Source organism: Gymnoscopelus braueri (assembly GCF_963280865.1).
Source record: "Gymnoscopelus braueri genome assembly, chromosome: 6".
Taxonomy (NCBI): domain Eukaryota; kingdom Metazoa; phylum Chordata; class Actinopteri; order Myctophiformes; family Myctophidae; genus Gymnoscopelus; species Gymnoscopelus braueri.
This window is the reverse complement of record NC_137607.1, coordinates 29,269,035-29,293,492: the sequence shown is the minus strand read 5'-3', so window position 1 is coordinate 29,293,492 and position 24,458 is coordinate 29,269,035. Positions and strand designations below refer to the sequence as shown.

General features: G+C 44.7%; 1 protein-coding gene and 1 long non-coding RNA gene across 2 annotated transcripts in view; one reads left to right on the top strand and one right to left on the bottom strand.

The window, feature by feature from the left end:
- LOC308087256 overlaps window positions 1-24,458 on the bottom strand; it is a 61,323-nt gene that overhangs the window by 9,695 nt on the left and 27,170 nt on the right. The gene's annotated exons all lie outside the window — the stretch shown is intronic.
- The window catches only part of pomgnt1 (protein O-linked mannose N-acetylglucosaminyltransferase 1 (beta 1,2-)), a 172,388-nt gene continuing 161,742 nt past the window's right edge, over window positions 13,813-24,458 (top strand). The window contains exon 1 of the mRNA XM_080431008.1: window positions 13,813-13,818. The gene's annotated coding sequence lies outside the window, so the exon portion shown is untranslated. The remainder of the gene's footprint in view (window positions 13,819-24,458) is intronic.

Below are 24,458 nucleotides of genomic sequence, written 5' to 3'. Positions count from 1 at the left end.
ATCTAGGGGATGGCGCCCTAGTTATAATCTAATACCTTGAATTAAAGTTCACCCAAAAAAAGACTTCCATCAATGATACTCCCCATGAAGCTTGAATTCATGGAAAAATTCACGGTGGTTTCACACAAGCTGGCTAAATGAAATGGGGCACACAATTGACAGGTGCACATACATATGGGGCACACAATTGACAGGTGCGTTGCGATTGGTGTGGGGTAATTAATCACACCTGTCCATTGTGGGCCCCATATTATGTGCTCCCCAAAGGAAGTTTTCATTATGTTCAGTGTCAGTCCAGCAATCATTTCGGCCCCATCGCGGTCAGAGAATGCTGTCTGTGTAAAACTCGCAGAAAAGTGGAGATATTTTACTAAACACACGTTTTCTGCCAGAATCTTCTAATATGAAACTATATCTGACTCCAAAGTCGCAGCAATTAATTATTGGGTGAGTACACACGTAGCGATACAACTTGAAATGCCGCCACGATCAGTCTGCTACCCGGAGTGATCTATGGCTGTGTATCTGGAATTAATTAAATGTCTTTGTGTCTGTGTGTGTGTGTGCATGCATGCATGTTTGGTGGATTGTGTCTGATCGAGTTAATTTGCACTTCCAGAAACAGCATTAATTTGTTTGGAGTGTTAAGGTTGTACCTAAGTCTATGTAACAGATGGATACAGGAAATGTCTACTTATGTTACAAAAATAATTTCTGCCCAAGTCTAAAAGTTAAAATGACTTTGGAATGTAACAAGCATTCTGATAGGCTGAGTACATTGGCAATAAGGCACATGAAGCAGCAGTATTAGGAGAGTAGAGTTAGGCAATTATGCTATGAGGCTACCGACATGAGATATTTTTGTCTCCGCCAGGCCGAAAGGCATGGCGAGAGAGTATGTTTTCGCCCCTGTCCGTCCGTCCGTCCGTGTGTCCGTGTGTCCGTCCGTCCGTCCTGTCTGTGTGTTACCACCAAATCTCCGGCACCGTTGGCCCGGTCGCTGCGAAACTGTGCACACACACTCCCTGGATGCCAATTCAGAACCTGAAAAATTTTCACATGGGCCTGTTATAGCGCCACCAGGAGGCCGATTTGTGCAAAACCCATTTTTTCCCATTACTCCTACAGTTTTTAACCAAACCTCATGCAAATCGGTACACAGTATCTCTATAGTCATGTGATCAACCCTGATCTGTCCGATTTCCCATATTCCATCCTCATTGGCTAAGGTTACCATCCAAAGTTTGCAGGATTGGTCCGTTTTGAACAAACTGCCTCAAATCATGAACGCAGCTTGCCATTTCCATAAAATTGCACACGCACATTCCCACTAGGCCGAGGAATAAATGGCACTTAAAACTTTTGACATCAGCCTCATGGTGGCGCTATAACAGGCCGATTTGCATTTTTAACTATAACTGCACCGATCTGCGTGAAACTTTGCACGCCTACTCCCTGGAGGCCAAGGAAAAACATCTGCACTGCATTTTTCACATCTGCTTTTTACAGCGCCACCAGGAGGCCGACTTATGTCAAATACATTTTTGGATATTAATCCTTCAGATTTTATCCAAACATCACGCACATCGGTACACAGTATCTCTATAGTCATGTGATCAAGACGCATCTGTCCGATATTTCATATTCCATCCTGATTGACTAAGGTTGACTTCCAAAGTTTGCAGGATTGGTCCGTTTTCAACAAAATGTCTGAAATCATGAACGCGGCGTGCGATTTCCGTGAAAATTTGCACGCACATTCCCACTAGGCCGAGGAAGAAATGCCACCCTTTTCACATTGGCCTATTATAGCGCCACCAGGAGGCCACAATAACTTACCTGACCTGGCGGAGACCTGTGCTCCGAGGAGCACTTTTTCTAGTTTTACTCTGTTTTACTCTTTTTAAATCTGTTCAGGGCACCCCAGCACAGGAGCAGAGCACCAGTGCACCAGTTCAAGAGGATGAAAATGACATTGACATATCCGGCAATGATGAGGAAGACTTTATGTAAAGCAACTTTGGGTATTTAGAAAAGCTCTATATAAATCTGAGATATTATTATTAGTAGTTGCTATTATTATTATTATTATTATTGTTAAGACCCAGAAGCAGAAAGGCTCAAAGAACAGCGGCTGAAAGAGTATGCAGAAAGGAAGGCCAAGAAATCTACACTCATTGCCAGGTCATTACTCTTACTGGATGTCAAGCCAGTATGTTTGTCTAACAGTCAACCTGTTATTTTTGGAGGTACAGCACTTTCACATTGATAAAGAAATGTTGATAGATAGCGAGTGAGATGTAGCAGATTATACCATCCAAGTGTAATTGTCATAGTTTCTATCATAGCAGTTTGACCAGTTTTCTTTTTTTATTATTATTATTGTTAAGACCCAGAAGCAGAAAGGCTCAAAGAACAGCGGCTGAAAGAGTATGCAGAAAGGAAGGCCAAGAAATCTACACTCATTGCCAGGTCATTACTCTTACTGGATGTCAAGCCAGTATGTTTGTCTAACAGTCAACCTGTTATTTTTGGAGGTACAGCACTTTCACATTGATAAAGAAATGTTGATAGATAGCGAGTGAGATGTAGCAGATTATACCATCCAAGTGTAATTGTCATAGTTTCTATCATAGCAGTTTGACCAGTTTTCTTTTTTTATTATTATTATTATTTATATTAAAGCTGTTCGTTTTATATCCTTCCTGAGATTTCAACCGAGACCAAACTTCCTCTGCTCTTCCAAGATAGAAGCCAGAATATTTATAAAACAAACACACACGCACGCACGCACGCACACTTAAACACTTAAACACTTAAACAAATCACAAAAGTAGCAGATCTACAAGCTCACAACGTGTCACATCGCATTGTGAGATACAAGGCTTCTGCCCGACAGCAACAATATGCGAGTATAAAAGAATCACAGCACATAATCACAACAAGTATCTTTAAAGGGCCATACCGGTGGTCTGGCATGTTTAGCCCCTTTAATATGAATCACAGTGTACTTAACAATACTGCTGACCATTTGACTGAAATTGTTTTGGGTATTAACATTTTAATAACACAATCTAAACAAATGCAAAGTATGAGAATAAATCCATGAATAGGAAAATTATAATTATGTTTATGAACAATTATGGTCAAAGCTGTGAATAGTATGGATGCCGGTATAGTGCTTTAATCTCAACACAATGAGTACAGATCTTGTACTACCCCAGATTGTAAGCTAAAGGATGTGCCCTCTTCACTGTGTTGCAGGTCAAGAGTGTTGACATAGCAGCTTTCAACAAGTGTCAAATGGCAAATAAAATGTATCTCTTGCACTCCAATCACTTTACTGTGTTTAATTTAAAGTAACCGTGGGAGGCAACAGTTCCCGAGTCATGTGGCCTATAGGTCAGGAGCCTATCTCCTGTTTCCTTAGCGTGATGCAGCTTGATGTATAAGTACACCCCTGGACATGATGATAGAATGATGCAGGGACTTACGGCCAATCCAACGCTTGATGCTGAGTGCCAAGCAGGGAGGGATCTGGTACTATTATTTTATAGTCTTTGGTATAACTCTGATTGTTGTACTACCTCCTGCAGTCTCAGAGCAGACACTCTAACCACAAGGTCACTATGCTGGTCATTTAAATGTCATTATTTAGTCAGTTCAGTTTATGAATACTTGCAACTTAGAATAATTCAAGGTGTTGTATCCAAATAGAGTCCATTGCATTTTCCATACTTTAATGTGAAACCAAATCTTTACATGTTACTCACATTGAAGGATCTCGTCTCAGTTGTCCAGAACAGGATCAGGGAAGAGATACAAGGCTCTTGCACTGTGGGAATGTAAAAGGAAGTTAAGATTAACTTCTGTTTAAAGACTGATATTTACTGGTGGGTTATACTGATACTGACATACAGTACAACTTTTTGTTGCCAAACAGGAAGCTTACCTGGCCTGGACTTGGGCCATATGCAGATTGCAGAACACTCACATTCTTCACTGCAGCAGTCATAAACACACACCCACCACACCCCACACACACCCCACACACACCACACACACCACACACACCACACATACCACACACACCACACACACACAATGTCCCTGGACGTTTTGTTGGGCTGGTCCTTGGTATGACTGGCAAATCTCTCACAGCACACGTGATTAACACTTGATATTCTTTTTGACTAGAAAACAGACAGAAAGTCGACTAGATTCAGTCATGAGACATTGTGTACAAGGAAAAAAATTTGATAGCAATAGTTGGTGACTCAATTAGTGTCACTACAAATGTTTATATGTTTTATCTCCCTTTGATGATTCCCCACCTGTGTAATCAAACCTGTGTATGTGACACTTTCTCCAGTTCAGCATATCTCCTCTTCAGCTCAGCGATCTCCTGTGTCAGATGCTGTAGCTGGGCTTCAGCTCGAGTCACCTCAGCCTTCTCCTGAGCCCTGATGATTTCCTTCATCTCAGAACGACGCCGCTCCACAAACTCCAGAAGCTCTGCAAAGATCTTGCTTTGATTGATTGAATACTTTATTTAGAAAAGACATGGAAACAGTACAGGGAAGTACAATTCACAATCATAGGTCCTCTAAACTGGATCGTTCATAAAAGCACAATGGCTTTGATTGATTGATTGATGTACTTTATTTAGTAAGACATGAGAACAACACAAGCACAAGCGCTGGTGCCAGGTGTGCCAAGGCACACCTGGCATAGCCAAAAAATCCCAGGGCACACCTAGATATACGGTATATATATATATAATTATATATATATATATACGGTATATCTATATACACACACTAGGGGTGTGCCGATACACTAATTTCATTAAACGATACGATACGCTATTGGGCACACAACTTCGATACGATACGCACTTTTTTATCATGAAAATATATGGGGGAGAAAAAAAGCAAATGCAAACAAATATTTCTGTTTTTGCATTATTCAGACATGCAAACTTGTAGCTTTTCAGCTTCCACTAGCCGTTTTGAATCCAAATAGGGCAATAGTGTGACACCTGACCCGGGGAAAAAAAGCATTTTGTCACCCTTTTCACCCTGGGGCTGTTTGCATGCCTGATTATTATTATTGTTACATTTTCTTTCAAAATGATATTTTTTCAAACCTTCTTCAAACGGCGCGGCACACCTCAGCAGTAGCCCCGGCCCACAATTGGGACGTTTGCCAGGGTTGATAAACACTGCTGTACAGTATGTGTATTGATATCTTCATGTCTAACTCTTCTGTACAGACAATAGTGTACTGACTATTCACTTTTGATTTAATTTCTCTACAGATGACAAGGAAGTAACACCACATTTCTCCATCACCCATCAGGCCAATCATAGCTGGCCTGTATCCTACTGATGAGCAAAACAAACAAAAAAAATGAGGATACAACAAAAGGTGCTTTCCCTCGTTGTCGATTTAGGCACTTATCCAATAATTCAAATGATCTAAATCATGCAACAGGTTCACTATCCTCAAAACAGCTACATTATATAAGGGGGTACAGTGTCACTGTCAATCGTCACCTTGTCCTCACTATGAAGCTGATGTGGACTCTGTGTCTCACCTGGAGCCTCTTCTATGCAGGTAACTCGACTCACTCTCAAAGGCGCCAGCCACATTCAATTTTAAGGTATTTCTTTCCTGTTTCTTAAAATTACTTGACATGATTATATTAATTGGGCAATCTTAATATAGTATACTCTATGCAAAACTTTGAAATTGTATTAAAATATTACAAGGTAATAAACGTTCCAAGTTGTTATAATTGTACACATTATGAATGTATACATATTATTTTCCATTTTTCAATGCAGCTGATCGCCCTTCAGTGTTACAATTGCAGTGAGTCTGCAGACATTCAGTGCAGAAAAACAGTCTTGGTAAACTGTTCTGCTAACCAGCTGTTCTGTCTATCAGCTACTCTAAATGGTAATATCTTTCTCTTTTTCCCAGTTAATGATTTACTTGAGAATAATAATATATGTTTGTATTATAGGTCAGGGGGCCTACGGATAATTCCTTTTCTACTCCTAGTTGAAAAACAAAATAGCCATATCCGTTTTTCATTCTAAAGCAACAAACTAAAATCGCCTCTTTTTCACCTCTTTTTCCATTTTTACTCTACAAATCCAGAAACACTAAAATGACACCACAGCAGCGCCGTTTTTGCCTCATTCCTTTTGTCATTGTTTGAGGTGCGACTGAAGAAGGAAGGAATAAGGTGTTGCTTTTCGCTTTTTTCATTTTGCGAACTCGCATCCAAAAACGGAAGTGACGTCATTTCACCGTTCTGCCTAAAAGCAGTCCGGTTTTTGTCTTTTGCCTTTTATCATTATGTGTTTTGCGACTAAAGATATTATAGAGGGTTTATAAAGGACTATATTGGGGGACTGGTTCTGTGGGGTTATGCTTCATTTGCCCCCGGGGCGTCGGTTGGGACACAATTGACAGGAGATTGAAGGGTATAGTATGGCAGCTTTACTGAGGTTCAAGGCATAGGTAGGTACAGGCATATGGCCCCTATTCCAGGTTTAATTTGAACAAACCACTAATTACGGAATTAGGACTAGGCAAGAGGCGTTTCCCCGCAAATTTTGGTATTCTGTGGCACCCCTCTCACCCGCCAAACACCTGAGCTACCCCTTACATTATGCATAGGTGTGGTTTGGGCGTTACAATGATAAAACCAATCACCGTGCCAGAAGCCATTGCCTTTAAGAGAAGACTGCGCTAGCCGTCATCCCCGATCCAATATATGCTCTAGCCTATCTCCCTGTCTGCACTGTTGCCTGGTCTGATTATTATAAGCCGCATTGGGCTTGTTTTCCTTCTTTTATTTAATTTTATCCAAATACATTTTTATATTAATTTGTAGCCTTTTGTGTTCACAATAAGCTTGTCATATTAGTCAGATCCGGAATAGTATATGAAAGCCATTTAAAATATTTATACTATTGGTACACACCGGCTGCACCCAAGTAATTAATTACATCATGTTGCGACAACGCTCCTACGTGGTACACAGACAAACAGTAGCACATGGGTATAATAAATTGGACAGTTTTAGGAAAGGTCTATAGCCTATGTACTCACGTTGGCTGTTATCGTTCTATTTCCACCATTCTAATGGATTCCAGGGGTGTCTGAAGTAGCTCCATAGTTTCCTCTGAACTGACGCAGTTAAAGTTAACTTACATCCATATTGTCCCCGTTATCTTTCATCATCCACCTTTGTTCAGTAATCCCGAACAGAGCTACACTTTAAGTTTACATCATAGCCTCTCAAACCCAGACACATTGCAGCGATGCGTATGTGCGTCGCCTACCTACCCAAAATAACAGACATACAAGCTAATGTTTGTGTCCAGAATCACTGCGCCGCGGCAGCCTACTCACGCACAAAATATATGACACAAAAAATAGTACCATGTGACAGAGGGGTCGAAATTGAACGAAACCTGCTCTATATGGTAGAAATAGGTCAACAATACAAATGACGCAAGTTTTTTTAATTAATTTATTTTTAATGAGCGGCCCCCACCAAATCTACTAATCTACCGGAACTACTTCATATTCATCAGAACCGGACCATAACTCTGACCACGGGACTCGGGCAATCAATTAATACCTTTGCAACCACTACATTAATGGTAAGTATTTCCTACAGAAAATACTCAAAAAATCTGAACTAACCCTTTAAGATTTTAGCCCAAACCCAACGGGACCCGACCCGGCCCGTCGGCACCGGCTGGGCCGGGTCGACGTTTTTTTTTAATCCAAATAAATTCATATATTAATTAATTTGTAGCGTATTGTGTTCACAATAAGCAACTTGTCATATTAGTCAGATCCCCAAGAGTATATGAAAGCCATTTAAAATAGTTATATATTCTTACACAGCTGATGCCAAATAATTAATCAACAGGGCAGTGCAACGCAAAAGTAGGTCAAATCAATCAGCTGTCTTGTCATGACAGCAGCAGCAGAGAGCCCCCTTTAAAGTTTAAACCATAACATGACATATAGAATGGATCTTCAGACTATTGAGCTGCCTTCATGTCTTTTTCACCTCAAAGTAAATGTTGGATTATTTCTTCAAATGAGAGCACAGGCAGCGGGCAGTAGAAGGTAACATTGGATGTGATTTCTCCATCGCAAAAATTATTACGGTTATTCTATGAAACATATATTTCATAGAATAACCATAATCATTTTTTAAATGGTTACGGGGCAGTGTATATATTTATATAGCCCTATTTGCTCCAAGCTGTTTTCTAAATAAAATATAGACTGTTGGAATAGGGTAGAATGACTCCTGTTCTTAACGAATTACCAAGATTTAATGAGAAATAAGGCTTCTTTAGAAAAATGACTGACGGGCTGGGCTGGGCCTAATTTGTCAATTATTAGTCAAGCCGGGCTGAAATATTTAGGGGATATGAAAGCTCTAGTTAGTAGTTTGAAGTGCTCATGTGGCCTTATAGTTGCTTCTTTTTGTTTTCATAGACCTGCGGTTGCTTATTTCTCACCAAGGCTGGCAACACGGCTCATGGTCCAACGCACAAAGCCCTTGCAGTGTCTGTGTGCACTTGGCGGGTAGTTTTGAAACCGGTGGGTGGTTTTAGAATCCACTATCCCCCACCCCAAAGCCGTACCCATGTGTGTCTGCAGAATGGCAATGTGGGGGATATAGCAACAACACGCCCACGGGCACACCTCCATGCGCAAATACCAGCGTCGGCATAATGGATGACGGGTAGAGCAGGGTAGAGCAGGTGCTAGAATAACCTATTGGGGCGGCGCAGCTCCATTATCAGTATTTAACGTTATCAGTATTTAACGTGGTTTGGGGGGGGGGGGGGGGGGGGGAGTGCTCCAGAATAGGGCCCTAGGCTACAGGCATGGGTTGCAGAATGGATGGATGGGTACAGGCACTGAGTGCGAATATGACATGAGGGTCCATGGGAATGTGGTTCTGCAGTTAATACAGACAAGAAACAATAGCAGGTGTGAGTACCAAATACCATACATAAATATCAATACATCACATTACTGCAATAGTAGAATATAGTATGCAATATAGTATGCATCTACACTACACAGGTTTTACCACGGTTCTCCGTTTACAACTCACTATGGGATATCAGCGCCCTCAGGCGATGCACAGAGCAACACACACGCTCCCGATGCCCATTATTTGATTGGCTTAGGGTATGTCACGAGTCCGGAAGACCCTGGAGTACAAGAGACTCCTCGTGGCATAGGCTCCCCCTCTTTTCTACTCTCTGCAAGCGAATGCGCAGACGAATTTCACACACAATAAAGAGTTTTATCAGAGAAATATTTTTACAGCTTAACCCAAAGCGGAATTAAGGATTATTTCCCAAGGGAAAAATCTTTCTATCATTAAAGGGATATTTCACTTTCAAAAAAAGTTTTGGTTATTTTATCGTCTACTCAAGCTTTTGTGATCCCCCCAGACTGTTTTTAAGTTGCTTGATTCAGTATTTAGATATTTGATCAGACACGCCCCCTTCCTATACAAATCCATTATAACTTCAAACTAAATTTTTAACATGTTAGATTCATCAAAAACACCCGTCCTTGGTTCTGCTGACTCACCCTACCCTCCTAATACACGAGGGGGCCGTGTTTTTTCGATAACTTTTTTGAAGCAGGGCTTCAGAAATTACAGCTCGTCCCTATTGGTGGTCTAAGTCCACATACCAAATTTGTACTCGGTAGCAGGCTGCGAACCGAAGTTATGGCTGTTTAAAGCCCAGCCAATAGGAATTGTAGATCGGCTATTCTCACTTCCTGTTTGGCGTTGAAGTTTGACGCTTTGCCACGGTCACGCCGTTTTACGAAAACTCAAGCTTTTGATAACTTTTCATCGTTAACGTCTTTTGTGTACTCTGAGCGAATTTGAGGCGGATCCGATAATCCGCCTGGGAGGAGTTCGTTAAAGTAGAACCTGTGAAAATGGCGTGAAATACCCCAAAACGCCAATATCAATTCAAAATGGCCAACTTCCTGTTTGGTTTTGGTCATGGCTCCAAGAGACTTTTTCGTAAGTTGGGACATACAGGTGAGTACCGATTTTTATACATGTAGGTGAAACCGTATTGTCGGGCTTGAAGCACGAAGTTTTGTAGGGGGCGCTATTGAGCCATTAGGCCACACCCACTTTTTAATACGTAATTTTTCACCACTGATGATGTGTGTGCACAGCAGCGTAACTTTTGGAGTACGTGTAAGCCTTCATTTTCCCGTTTCATTATCGGAAGAATCGGAATAATAATAATAATCATTGCAGTTTCAATAGGGCTTCGCACTACTGTGCAGTGCTCGGGCCCTAATTAAAGCTGCAAGCAGCGATGGCCGGGCCCTCGACGTTCTGTCCTACGATACAAGCCTGTATGGCAATCAGCTAAAAAGTTCGGCTACATAGCTTAAGCGATTACAGCCTGTCCCTATTGGCCGTTTAAGTGTACCTAGCAAATTTCGTAGAAATTCTATGCTGGGAACCGGAGTTATGGCTGTTTCAAGCCCAGCCAATGGGAACACAGAGGGGGCGGGGCTTAAGCAATTTCAGCCTGTCCCTATTGGCCGTCTTGGTGTACCTAGAACATTTCTTAGGTATTCGATGCTCGGAACCAGTGTTATGGCTGTTTAAAGCCCAGCCAATAGGAAGACAGAGGGGGCGGGGCTTCAGCAATTACAGCTCGTCCCTATTGGTGGTCTAAGTCCACATACCAAATTTGTACTCTGTAGCATGCTGCGAACTCCAGTTATGGCTGTTTAAATGCCAGCCAATAGGAAGATAGAGGGGGCAGGGCTTCAGAAATTACAGCTCGTCCCTATTGGTGGTCTAAGTCCACATACCAAATTTGTACTCTGTAGCATGCTGCGAACTCCAGTTATGGCTGTTTGAAGGCCAGCCAATAGGAGGATAGAGGGGGCGGGGCTTCAGAAATTACAGATCATCCCTATTGGTGGTCTAAGTCCACATACCAAATATGTACTCGTTAGCATGCTGCGAACTCGAGTTATGGCTGTTTAAAGGCCAGCCAATAGGAAGACAGAGGGGGCGGGGCTTCAGCAATTACAGATCATCCCTATTGGTGGTCTAAGTCCACATACCAAATTTGTACTCTGTAGCATGCTGCGAACTCCAGTTATGGCTGTTTAAAGGCCAGCCAATAGGAAGATAGAGGGGGCGGGGCTTCAGAAATTATAGATCATCCCTATTGGTGGTCTAAGTCCACATACCAAATATGTACTCGGTAGCATGCTGCGAACTCGAGTTATGGTTGTTTAAAGGCCAGCCAATAGGAAGACAGAGGGGGCGGGGCTTCAGCAATTACAGCTCGTCCCTATTGGTGGTCTAAGTCCACATACCAAATTTGTACTCTGTAGCATGCTGCGAACTCCAGTTATGGCTGTTTAAATGCCAGCCAATAGGAAGATAGAGGGGGCGGGGCTTCAGAAATTACAGCTCGTCCCTATTGGTGGTCTATGTCCACATACCAAATTTGTACTCTGTAGCATGCTGCGAACTCCAGTTATGGCTGTTTGAAGGCCAGCCAATAGGAGGATAGAGGGGGCGGGGCTTCAGAAATTACAGATCATCCCTATTGGTGGTCTAAGTCCACATACCAAATATGTACTCGTTAGCATGCTGCGAACTCGAGTTATGGCTGTTTAAAGGCCAGCCAATAGGAAGACAGAGGGGGCGGGGCTTCAGCAATTACAGATCATCCCTATTGGTGGTCTAAGTCCACATACCAAATTTTTACTCTGTAGCATGCTGCGAACTCCAGTTATGGCTGTTTAAAGGCCAGCCAATAGGAAGATAGAGGGGGCGGGGCTTCAGAAATTACAGATCATCCCTATTGGTGGTTTAAGTCCACATACCAAATATGTACTCGGTAGCATGCTGCGAACTCGAGTTATGGCTGTTTAAAGGCCAGCCAATAGAGCGTCGCAGTTCCCGCCCACTTCCTGTTTTTTTTGGTGCCGGAAGAAAAAACTCAATGCATTTTTCCATTGACATTTCCAAAAATATTTATATCTATTAATTTAAGCCTCGAATCAAGCCATCACGAGATGACATGAATCATGACCATAAAACGTTTTTTTCTGTGATTTTATTTTATTTTATCTTTAATTATATGATATACTATATTTAATAAATACCCTTTGTTTTGCCGTTTTCAACAAAAAAAAAATCACAGAATCAAACGTTTATGGTCATGATTCATGTCATGTCATGATGGCTTGATTCGAGGCTTAAATTAATAGATATAAATATTTTTGGAAATGTCAATGGAAAAATGCATTGAGTTTTTTCTTCCGGCACCAAAAAAAACAGGAAGTGGGCGGGAACTGCGACGCTCTATAGGAAGACAGGGGGGCGGGGCTTCAGCAATTACAGCTCGTCCCTATTGGTGGTCTAAGTCCACATACCAAATTTGTACTCTGTAGCATGCTGTGAACTCGAGTTATGGCTATTTAAAGCCCAGCCAATAGGAAGACAGAGGGGGCGGGGCTTTCAGAAATTACAGCTCGTCCCTATTGGTGGTCTTAGTCCACATACCAAATTGAGAACCCCTCTGTCTTCCCATTGACCTCCCTGGTATTGGATGGTCTAGCACGCGAGATGACGCTATGGTGCGACTCGCGGCTCGTGTCCATACGGGCTTCTCATGTGCCGGGCCTCCGGAACCTCGGAGCGGACCTTCTGTCCAGAGGCAGTCTCCGGTACGGAGAGTGGTCACTCAACCCGAGGGTGGTGGACCAAATCTGGTGCAGGTTCGGCCGCCCCCAGATCGCTTTTTCTCGGTGAAGGCGGGGGACCGCTCCATGGGCATGGACGCTTTGGCACACAGTTGGACGAGCGAACTGCTTTATGCCTTCCCGCCAATGGAGTTGATCCTCCCTACGTTGGAGAGGGTCAGACTCCAAGGTTTGTCGGTGTTGCTGGTGGCCCCAGCGTGGGGCACGTGGTGATCGGAGATAACTCCGCTCCTTTACGACGTGCCTTTGGCTCTACCTGTCCTCAGAGACCTGCTGCGGCAGGGAGGGGACGAGGTGTTCCACGACCGCCCTCAGGACCTCGACCTGTGGGTCTGTCCCGTGAGAGGGCGAATTTGAGCTTGTGTGGCCTCCCCCCTGACGTGGTGGCTACCATCCAGGGCGCGAGGGCTGTGTCCACAAGGAATGGTTACGATGTCAGATGGAATATGTTCGCATCTTGGTGTCTGGAACAGTCACCAGTGGTGGTGGCTTTCCAGGCCTCGGTGTGTAGCATCCTCACTTTTCTACAAAGAAGGTTAGATCAGGATTTATCATTCTCAACAGTAAAGGTGTATTTGGCGGCCATTTCGGCTTGCCACGAAGGCTTCGATGGCAAGACGGTGGGCCAGCATCCCTTAGTGCGCCGGTTTATGTGCGGCGCCAGGAGAGCCAGACCGGTTAACGGGCCACTGTTCCCAGTCTGGGATCTGACGGTGGTGCTGGATGCACTATGCCGTCCCCCGTTCGAGCCTTTTGAGTCTGCAGATCTGAGGATTGTTAGTCTCAAAACGGTCTTCTTGGTGGCCCTGTGTACGGCTAAACGGGTCAGTGACATGCATGCACTCTCGATGAGTCCAGAGTGCATGAAGTTCTGAACAACGACAGGAGGGTTTCGGCTTAAACCTAACCTGACGTTCGTTACAAAGACCGGGGTGGTGGCCCCCGGATCCATGCACCTCCCTTCGTTTCGGCGGAGGACAGGCGGTTACATTGTCTCTGTCCAGTGAGAGCCTTGAAGCTCTATTGTCAGAGGACGGCGGTTCAGAGGAAGGCAGTCACCAAGGCAACGCTTTCTAGATGGATGGCTGCTGCCTCCAGGTCAGTGGAGGGTAGGTAGTAGGCTTGGGGCCTTTCTCCATATCTCTCGACTTCCTCTTTAGGTTTCCTTGGGACCAGCGGGGCTGGGTCTCGGGGAATAGGGCCCTGTTCCTCATTTGTGTTATGAGGCAGACTCGTGTCTGCCTGTTAGTGAATAAGGCGGACTCTAGGGTCTGTCAGGGCCTAACCTTTATTATCTATCCCGCACCCCAGTCCGGTGGGCTGCGCCCAGGGGCCATAGGTCATGGATCTATCGCCCGGGTGGCCATAGGTCACATCCGTGTGGGCGGGACCTAGGGGCTGAGGGGCGTGGGGGCCTGTCAGGGTTGTGTGGCTCATTACCTCAAGGGGGGTTTATGAATCCCATAGTGAGTAGTAAACGGAGAACCGTGGTAAAACTACAGGTTACGAATGTAACCCCGGTTTTAGTAGGTTCGGAGTTTACTACTCACCAGACAACCCTTTCTGTGTGCATTTGGCGTGCAGAGAGGAGAATGTTAAGAGGAGGAGCCTATGCCACGAGGAGTCTCTTGTACTCCAGGGTCTTCCGGACTCGTGACATACCCTAAGGCTTAAGCCAATCAAATAATTCGTATCGGGAGCGTGTGTGTTGCTCTGTGCATCGCCTGAGGGCGCTGATATCCCATAGTGAGTAGTAAACTCCGAACCTACTAAAACCGGGGTTACATTCGTAACCTCTAGTTATCACAGTATCACTAATATCACTATGTATGATCAGACACTAATCCCAATATCAAGATAAGTGCATTAACATCCCCATAAACATTAACACACAACACCAGTATCCATACAAGCTACACACATTAAACATGAACCAATGACTCCAATAATAATCACTGCATGCCAGGCATGTGGGCTGGTTAGTTGCTGTATTTCTGTGGCAGGACTCTGACTGCAGCCACGTCAGCACCGTTGTGGAGTATGTCCACAGGATGGTCTGATTGATCTTCAGCGTGAGCTCATTCTCTATGACCTTAGCCAGTTGGGCTCCAGTGACAGTTCTACACAGCTCTTGTCTGGGTATGGAGAGGAGTCGCTTGGGTGCAACTCTGGACTGGGCCAGGGGGAAGGGAAGAAGGACTTGACCTTGACTGTCCTCAGGGTTTAGCTTGGTGACGGAGCCTGCATCCACCAGCTTCTGGATTTCCGTGCTGTAGGCTTTGGCAGGCTCTAAATCTTTAGCCAGTCGTTGTTCTGTGCTCCGCAAACTCAGCATGACGGCTTCTTTGGGAGCATGATGGAGAGGCATGTCTCCTTTGTACGAAAGGGGCGTGGCATAACGCAGGACCCCTGCTACCTCCACATGAAGGGTCTTATCTTCCAGCAGGTCTTGGCTTTGTGCAGACTCACGTGGGTCCCGGTGGCTGAAGTTGGGTATGGTCGGGCGTGGGCCCCTGTAGGTCTGTTCAGCTGTGGCTGCTGGGTCATGGTGCGGTGGAACAGGAATCTGCTGGCCCTGTCGCTGCATCCATGAGGCTTGTGTCATGGGGACTGGAAGGTGCTCAGGCTGTCGAGGTGTATAGGTTGCTGCATAGGACAAGGCTCTAGGAGGTAGAGATTGTGCGTACATCAGCTGGTGGGGGTTTAGAGGCTGCTGCCGTGCATAAGCGGTGGCGTAGGGCGTAGCCCTGAAGGGTGGAGGCTGGGCCGCAGGCTGGTACTGGTAGGGGAGCTGCAGCGGCGTCGACACTGTGATGTAGTTCGTAGGCCTCAGGGGTGGAGGCTGCACGGCAGGCTGAAAGTGGTGTAGAGGCTGCTGAGGTGGGTAGCCTGCTGTGTAGGCCGCAGCCCTGTGTAGTGGAGGCTGGGAGGTAGGATCCTCCTGATGGTGCCGAGGTGCGGTGAAGGTGGAAGCCATGTAGGGTGGATAAAGCTCTCTGCTTAGCTGCCGGGGTTGGAGGTGCGGTGGTTGACTGCCGCCATTCACCGGTGACTGTTTGCAGCAGCTAGCTGACATGGCATGGCTCTTCATCAGCTGTAGCTCCACCATCAGCTGATCTACTCGGCCCGCGATCAGTCGAGCTGACGGCTCATCGAGGTCTGCTGTGTCTGGCCATGGTGGGAGCTCTCGCCAGTCCTCTTCGTCCTCAATGTGGACAAGATGAGGGTCACAGTGGCTGACGGAGTGTTGGCGTAGCTAGCTGGGGGCTGATTACTGTGTTGGTCAGCCTCCTCATCTCAGCTTGAACTTCACGAGTGAGTCCAGCCACATCAGCGTGCATGACCTGCTGTGTCTGCTGTAGCATGATGTGCTCTTTCTGTACTTCCCTGAGTTCATCTCTCAAGGTGCGTTCCTGGGGTGCATGATGGAGTGAAGGTGGCTCTCGAATCTCCTCCCTAGGCTCTCTCTCTAGATACCGTAGGTGGGCTAGCTGGGTTTCCGGACTCTCAATAGCTATACAATATGACTATGGTTTAGGCTCACACTTGTTATTTTACTAATCACAAGTTTTCTGCCAGAATCTTCTAATGGATATGAAACTATATCTGACTCCAAGTCGCAGCAATTCATTATTGGGTGAGTACACACATAGCGATACAACTTTAAATGCCGCCACGATCAGTCTGCTACCCGGAGCTACCATAGGAGTGATATATGGCTGTGTAACTGGAATACATGAATTAAATGTATGTAATATCACAGCCATTCTAGGGCTAGGGCAGATCAGACAATGTTGCAATGCCCGCTACATGCTGCGTGTCTGTGGGTGTGCATGCATGTTTGGTGGATTGTGTCTGATTGAGTTAATTTGCATTTCCAGAAACAGCATTAATTTGTTTGGAGTGTTAAGGTTGTACTTAAGTCTATGTAAGAGATGGATACAGGAAATGTCTACTTATGTTACAAAAATAATTTCTGCCCAAGTCAAAAAGTTTATTTAAAATGACTGGAATGTAACAAGCATTCTGAGGCTGAGGACATAGGCAATAAGGCAAATGAAGCAGCAGTGTTAGGAGAGTAGAAATGTCAATTTGACCAAAAAATTACTTGGGCAATTATGATATGAGGAAAAATGTTATGCTATGAGGAGAAATTATGCTATGAGGAGAAATGTCAATTTGACCACAAAATTACTTAGGCAATTATGCTATGAGGCTAACGATATGAGATATTGACGTTTTACTCCGTTAAATCTGTTCAGGGCACCCCAGCACAGGAGCAGAGCACCAGGTCAAGAGGATGAAAATGAGAAATGACATTGACCTATCCGGCACTGATGAGGAAGACTTTATATAAAGCAACTTTGTGTATTTAGAAAAACGCTATATAAATATGAGATATTATTATTATTATTATTATTATTAAGACACAGAAAGGCTCAAAGAACAGTGTGCAGAAAGGAAGGCCAAGAAACCTACTCTCATTGCCAGGTCATTACTCTTACTGGATGTCAAGCCAGTATGTTAGTCTCCTGTCCTAACAGGTTGAGCAGGTTATTTTTGGAGGTACAGCACTTTCACATTGATAAAGAATGTTGATAGATAGCGGGTGAGATGTAGCAGATTATACCATCTAAGTGTATTTGTCATAGTTTCCATCATAGCCGTTTGACCAGTTTTTTTTTCAGTATTAAAGCTATACGTATGTCTTATATCCTTCCTGAGATTTCAACCATGGTCTCCTGTGTAGGAGACCAAACTTCCTCTGCTCTTCCAAGACAAAATGCCTTTTTGGTCAGCTTTTCTTTGTTCAATATTTAACACACACACACAATCACAGCACATAATCACAACAAGTATCTTTAAAGGACCATACCGGTGGTCTGGCATGTTTAGCCCCTTTACTATGACTCACAGTGCAGCAATACTGCTGACCATTTGACTGAAATAGTTTTGGGTATGTTAGGTAACATTTTAAAGTATGAGAATAAATCCATGAATGGGAAAATTATAATTATGTTTATGAACAATTATGGTCAAAGCTGTGAATAGTATGGATGCCGGTAGAGTGCTTTAACCTCACCACAATGAGTACAGATCTTGTACTACCACAGATTATAAACTAAAGAATGTGCCCTCTTTACTGTGTTGCAGGTCCAGAGTGTTGACGTAGCAGCTTTCAACAAGATATGTGTATGTATCTCTTGCACTCCAATCACTTTACTGTATTTTTTTAAAGTAACCTTGGGAGGCAACAGTTCCCGAGTCATGTGGCCTATAGGTCAGGAGCCTACCTCCTGTTTCCATAGCGTGATGCAGCTTGACGTATAAGTACACCCCTGGACATGATGCTAGAATGTTGCAGGAACTTACCGCCAATCCAATGCTTGACCTGAGTGCCAGGGAGGGATCTGATACTATTATTTTATAGTCTTTGGTATGACTATGATTGGTCTACTGCCTCCTGCAGTCTCAGGGCAGACACTCTAACCACAAGGTCACTATGCTGGTCATTTAAATGTCATTATTTAGTTTAATCAGTTCATGAATACTTGCAACTTAAAATAATTAATTTAGTTGTTGCATCCAAATAGAGGCCATTGCATTTTCCATACTGTATTGTGCAACTAAATCTTTACATGTTACTCACATTGAAGGAGCTCGTCTCAGTTGTCCAGAACAGGAACAGGGAAGAGATACAAGGCTCTTGCACTGTGGGAATGCAAAAGGAAGTTAAGATTAACTTCCTTTTACATTACAGTATTAAAATACTGATACTTACTGGTGGGTTATACTGACACTGACATACAGTAAAAAAAAATTGCCAAACAGGAAGCACTCACATTCTTCACGGCACCAGACACACACACACACGCACACACATCTCTCACAGAGTCACTCACAGCACACATGATTAACACTTGATATTCTTTTTGACTAGAAAACAGACACAATGTCGACAAGATTTAGTCACGAGATATTGTGTACAAGGAAAAAAGCTAGATAGCAATAGTTGGTGACTCAATTAGTGTCACTTCAAATGTTTCTTACAAAATGTGCAGATAAGTCAACAACGATTCCATCCTGATTGTCTGTCTACAGTGGTAAAAAATGCTTCTGGTGTTATCTTCCTTTGATGATGCCCCACCTGTGTAATCAAGTCTGTGTGTGACACTTTCTCTAGTTCTGCATCTCTCCTCTTCAGCTCAGCGATCTCCTGTGTGGGCATCAGCTCGAGTCACATCAGCCTTCTCCTGAGCCCTGGTGATTTCCTTCATCTCAGAACGACGCCGCTCCACATACTTCAGAAGCTCTGCAAAGATCTTGCTGCTGTCCTTCACTGCTGCCTTAGCCAAGTGCTACGGAAAGAAGAACAAAGCCATTAAAGGAGTAGTTCACCCCCCAAAAAACGTATTTTCTATCAATTACACACCCCATGAAACCTTGAATTCATGAAGATTTTTTCGTTTTTGTCGCATTCCTGAGCCAATAATTTGATGACCAGTGGTCAGCAGAGTCTCCTATTTTACCAAACAAGGGCGGGTGGTGGGGGCCAGGAGGAGGGAGCCAGGGGCAGGGAAGCTGGGCAGAAAAAGGGGCAAAGAACAAAAACAGAACTGGCTGGGGCAGGGCAAAAATATTGGCCCAGCTGAACTGTACAGGGCAGGACAGGACTGGGTTAGGGAAGGGCAAAAAACACTGACTGGTTTGGGGCGGGGCAACACAGAACGGGCAGAAAGGGAAAAGACGGACAGCAAACATAAAGACATTCAAACGAGACAAAGAGACAGAACACAGGCAACAGACATCACACAGGCTAGCCGACGGCTGTAATGCTGAAAAAGCGGATAAGAGAAACAAGAAAACACAGACAGACAGAGAGACAGTGGAACACACAATCATACAACCGGAATCACACAGAAAGACAGGAGGGCAGACACGCAGACATACATACAGACAAGCAGACAGGCAGAAGGTGAGACAGACCGAGAGACAGACAGATCAACTGACAGACAGCCATGCAGGCGGACCAACATGAGGTTAGACACAGCAGGCGGGTAAAAGAGTTGAAAGGGAAACTGGTGGACGGGGGACTAGACAGACGGACAAGTAGGGTAGCAAACAGACACACATACGGGGAGACAGGCAGATAAACAAATAGGGAGAGCAGCTAACGGGGTGACGGAAGGAAAAACAGAGCTGGGCTGGGGAACTGGGCTACAGACAGGGTTGGGAATGGGGCTAACAACAGGGTTGGGAATGGGGGCTAACAACAGGGCTGGGAAAAAACCTTGGGTCAGGGACAGAGGCCAACCTCAGCGGTGAGAGCAGGGCCCGGGCAACAGAAGAGCAATCCCGGGGTCCGGCGGCTGGAGTGCAGGCCCTGAATCTGGCAACTGGTGTGCCAGTCCAGGATGCATCCGCTGGAGTGCAGGCCCAAGGCTCGCCGACTGGGGTGCGGGCCATGAGTCCAGCAGCTGGAGTGCTGGGTTGGTTTCAGCAGAGACAGACAATGGCAATACAGAGAGTTCATCAGGAGTGACCGACCCGATTTCAGACAGGATGTCGGCAGGATTGGCCAACCCAATTTCAGACAGAACGTCGGCGTGGATAGCCGACGCAGGAGAAGACGGAACGTCGCTCGGCAACAGCAGCACCTCGGCGTTGCTGGGCAGCAGCGGAGACTCGCCATCACCGTTGCTAGGCAGCTGAGGAGGTTCACCTTCACAGGGTAGAGATGCACACTGGTCGACGGGCTGGTGGCCATCAGCAATGGCTGACAGACTCAGAGGCTTGCTCCAAACAGGCATAATCGAAAAACTAAAAAACAAACTTGGCCGCTGGATCCAGTACTGGTTGGTCCGTACTGTCAGGAATGAGTGACTGGCAGGACCCAAAAGCAGACGATGCAGGAAATTTCAACTCAAAGGGTTACGAAGGCTTCCAAAAGCAGGTAAACAGAACAATAGGCATCAAGCACTAGACATAAACTCACATTACATAGGTCTACAGACCAACAAGAATAATTTGCAAACGCAGGGATTAAATAGACAGGGGATTAACAGGACGCAGGTGAACTCAACAGTCAAATCAACACATGATAGGCTAAAAGGCAACGAGCACTTGTGGATCGTGTTCATTTGACTAAATCTAAATCTCGTGTTCATTTGCACTTCCAGAACCAGCATTAATGTTTTGGACTGTTAAGGGTGTACATAACTTTGTAAAGGGAAACGAGGGGAGAACAAACTTTTATAATGTGCGTAGGTTTCCCCTAGGCCAGGGCGTAACCGGGTTTCACCCTGAAGAAAGTCCTCCCTGTCTATGTAAGAGTTAGATACAGGAAATGTCTACAGATCTACTTATGTATGCCGAATGAACACAACAAATTGAACATTGATGTCTTTCTTTATTTTTCTGTTAGGAAACTGTATTTCTCTTCCATTTTGCCACATTAATGATTACGAATATCGATTTGCCACTATCATTTGTTGAACTACATTATCTTTCACACAGTCAGTTCGGCTACTGTTGAAATGAGGATTTCCATAGTAACATAATCTAGTATATTGCAATGGTTTTCATGGCATCTATACTAACTTAATCTTAGCTTCCACACCAGCACTGTATGTGTATTGATATCAGACAGTAGTGTACTGACTATTCACTTTTGATTTAATTTCTCTACAGATGACAAGGATGTAACACCAAATTTCTCCATCACCCATCAGGCCAATCATAGCTGGCCTGTATCCTTTGTTAACTACTGAGCTAAGCCAACAAAAAATGAGGATGCAGCGTTGGTGCTTTCCCTCATAGGCAATTATCCAATAATTCAAATTATCCAAATCATGCAACACGTTCACATTTCCTCAAAGCAGCTATATTATAAGGAGGTGCAGTGCCACTGTCCGCTGTGGCTTCACTGTGAAGCTGATGTGGACTGATGGTCCATTGTGGAACCTTGGGCCGTCAACCTTTACTTTATAGAGTGTGGAGCACTGAGGCAGTGCTCCAGTCAAAAGGCATGCAGGCCTTGACAGCAGTGGCGTAGACTAGAGCCCTGCAGGCCCGCCGGGGCCCGCCCAGGGCTCGGGCTGATTCTGTATTTGACAAACGGGCCCAGGGCTCGGGCTCACAGAACATTTTGCGCAGATAATTGATAATTGAATATGATCGGCCGCTTGCGAAATCCCGGTATAGTGATCCGCATCATGGTTGTGCGTCTCCCTGCGCTGCTGCACGCTGCTAGTAGTAGTCACGTGACAACACCGGCGCACACACACACACACACACACACACACACACACACACACACACACACACACACACACACACACACACACACACACACACACACACACACACACACACACACACACACACACACACACACACACACACACACACACACACACACACACACACACACACACACACACACACACACACACACACACACACACCAAAAGCCACACACAGTGAACGATGGACAAGCAGAAGATAAAGGAAAAGTTGGCTCGCGGGGAGCTCCAAGCAATCACAAATACTGCAGGAAAATCTGAAGCTTGGAAGCATTTTGATTTAATTACTACTCTAACAAACGATCAAGTTGGTTTTGCACAGTGCAGAAAGTGTAAACAGCTCCTTGTGTACAACAGTAAATCATCAGGCACGTCTCATTTAGGGCGACATGTCTGCGGAGCAGTGAGCACGAGCAGCAGTGATGCTGCTGCTGGCGCAAGCCGACAATTATCAATGCCGCGAGCAGCGAGCGCGTCTTCAGCTGTGCTGGGAGGACACTGGAGGAGAGGCGAACAGCTCTTAAACCTTCAACTGTGGATGCTATACTTTTTCTTCACGGCGCTCGTGACTCAAAATGAGGAGTACAATGTCCGTCCGTCCGTCCGTCCGTCCGTGTGTCCGTCCGTCATTCTGTCATTTTGTGTACAGCTAATCTCCGGCACCGTTGGCTTGATCGCAGAGAAACTGTGCACACACACTCCCTGGATGCCAGAGCAGAACCTCTGCCCCAAATTTTTTACCTGGGCCTGTTATAGCGCCACCAGGAGGCCGCTTTTTGCAAAACACATTTTTTGACAGTACTCCTACAGATTGTATCCAAACATCACGCAATTCAGTACACAGTATCTCTATAGTCATGTGATCAACACGGATCTGTCCAATTTCCCATATTTCATCCTCATTGGCTAAGGTTGGCTTCCAAAATTTGCAGGATTGGTCCGTTTTGAACAAAATGCCTCAAATCATGAACGCAGCTTGCGATTTCCGTGAAATTTCACAAACACATTCCCACTACGCCGAGGAACAAATGGCACTTGACATTTTTCAAATCAGCCTCATGGTGGCGCTATAAAAGGCTGATTTGTGTTTTTAACTATAACTGCACCGATCTGCGTGAAACTTTGCACGCATACTCCCTAGAGGCCAAGGAAACACATCTGCCCTGCATTTTCACATTTGCCTTTTATAGCGCCACCAGGAGGCCCACTTATGTAAAACACATTTTTGGATAGTAAGCCTTCAGATTTTATCCAAGTTTCACACAAATCGGTACACATGATCTCTATAGTCATGTGATCAAGATGGAACTGTTTGATTTTTCATATTTCATCCTGATTGGCTAACATTGACATCTAAAGTTTGCAGAAGTGGCCTGTTTTGAACAAAATGCCACAAATCATGAACGCAGCGTCCGATTGAGGTGACACTTTGCACACACATTCGCACTATGTTGAAGAACAAATGCCACCCTTTAACATTGCCCTATTATAGCGCCACCAGGAGGCTGATTTTTTCAACACTTTTCTTTTTTGTATTACTCCTACAAATTTTGTCCAATCATCATGCAAATCGGTACCCATTATCTCTATAGTCAAGTGATCAAGATGGTTCTGTCCGATTTTTCATATTCCATCCTGATTGGCGAATTCCGAACATTGATGGCCCACAATAACCTACCTGACCTGGCGGAGACCTGTGCTCCGAGGAGCACTTTTTCTAGTTGTTTGTGTGTTACAGACTACAACTAAGTACTTTTTAGTGTGTGTGTGTGTGTGTTCTTGACTTCTTGTGGGGTTGTTTTTATCAGAGTGCGAGAGCAGCTGCAGCTGCGCTGTGCGCACGCTCGAAAATAATTAATTAACAATAATAAATAAATAAAAAGGCCTCGGACTTCGGGCTCTAGCGTAGACAGAAAGAACGCTAGCCGAGGCTGGGCCTGGGGAGTCGCGGGTGCGCCCGAATTTCTTTTGCGGGTTTGTGACGGTATCAAAATGGCTGAATATGACATAAATTAAAAAAAGGTATATATATATATTTTTTTTTTGGGTGGGCAGAAAAACCAAATGGGTTGGCACAGGCCTACCTATGCCCACCCGTGGCTACGCCCCTGCTTGACAGCCACCGCTTTGATATACTGAATGTAAAGATAAGAACCTCAGAATTCTCCAGGCGCTTAACTGAACGCTTGATTGCATGCAGACTTTGATGTGGAACGAATTTCCTTCGTGATATATCAGGTCGTATTGTTTAAATATCATTAATTTGCTTTTATTCACATATTATAAAGGGAATCTCCCTTGTTCTCAATAAATATGCCT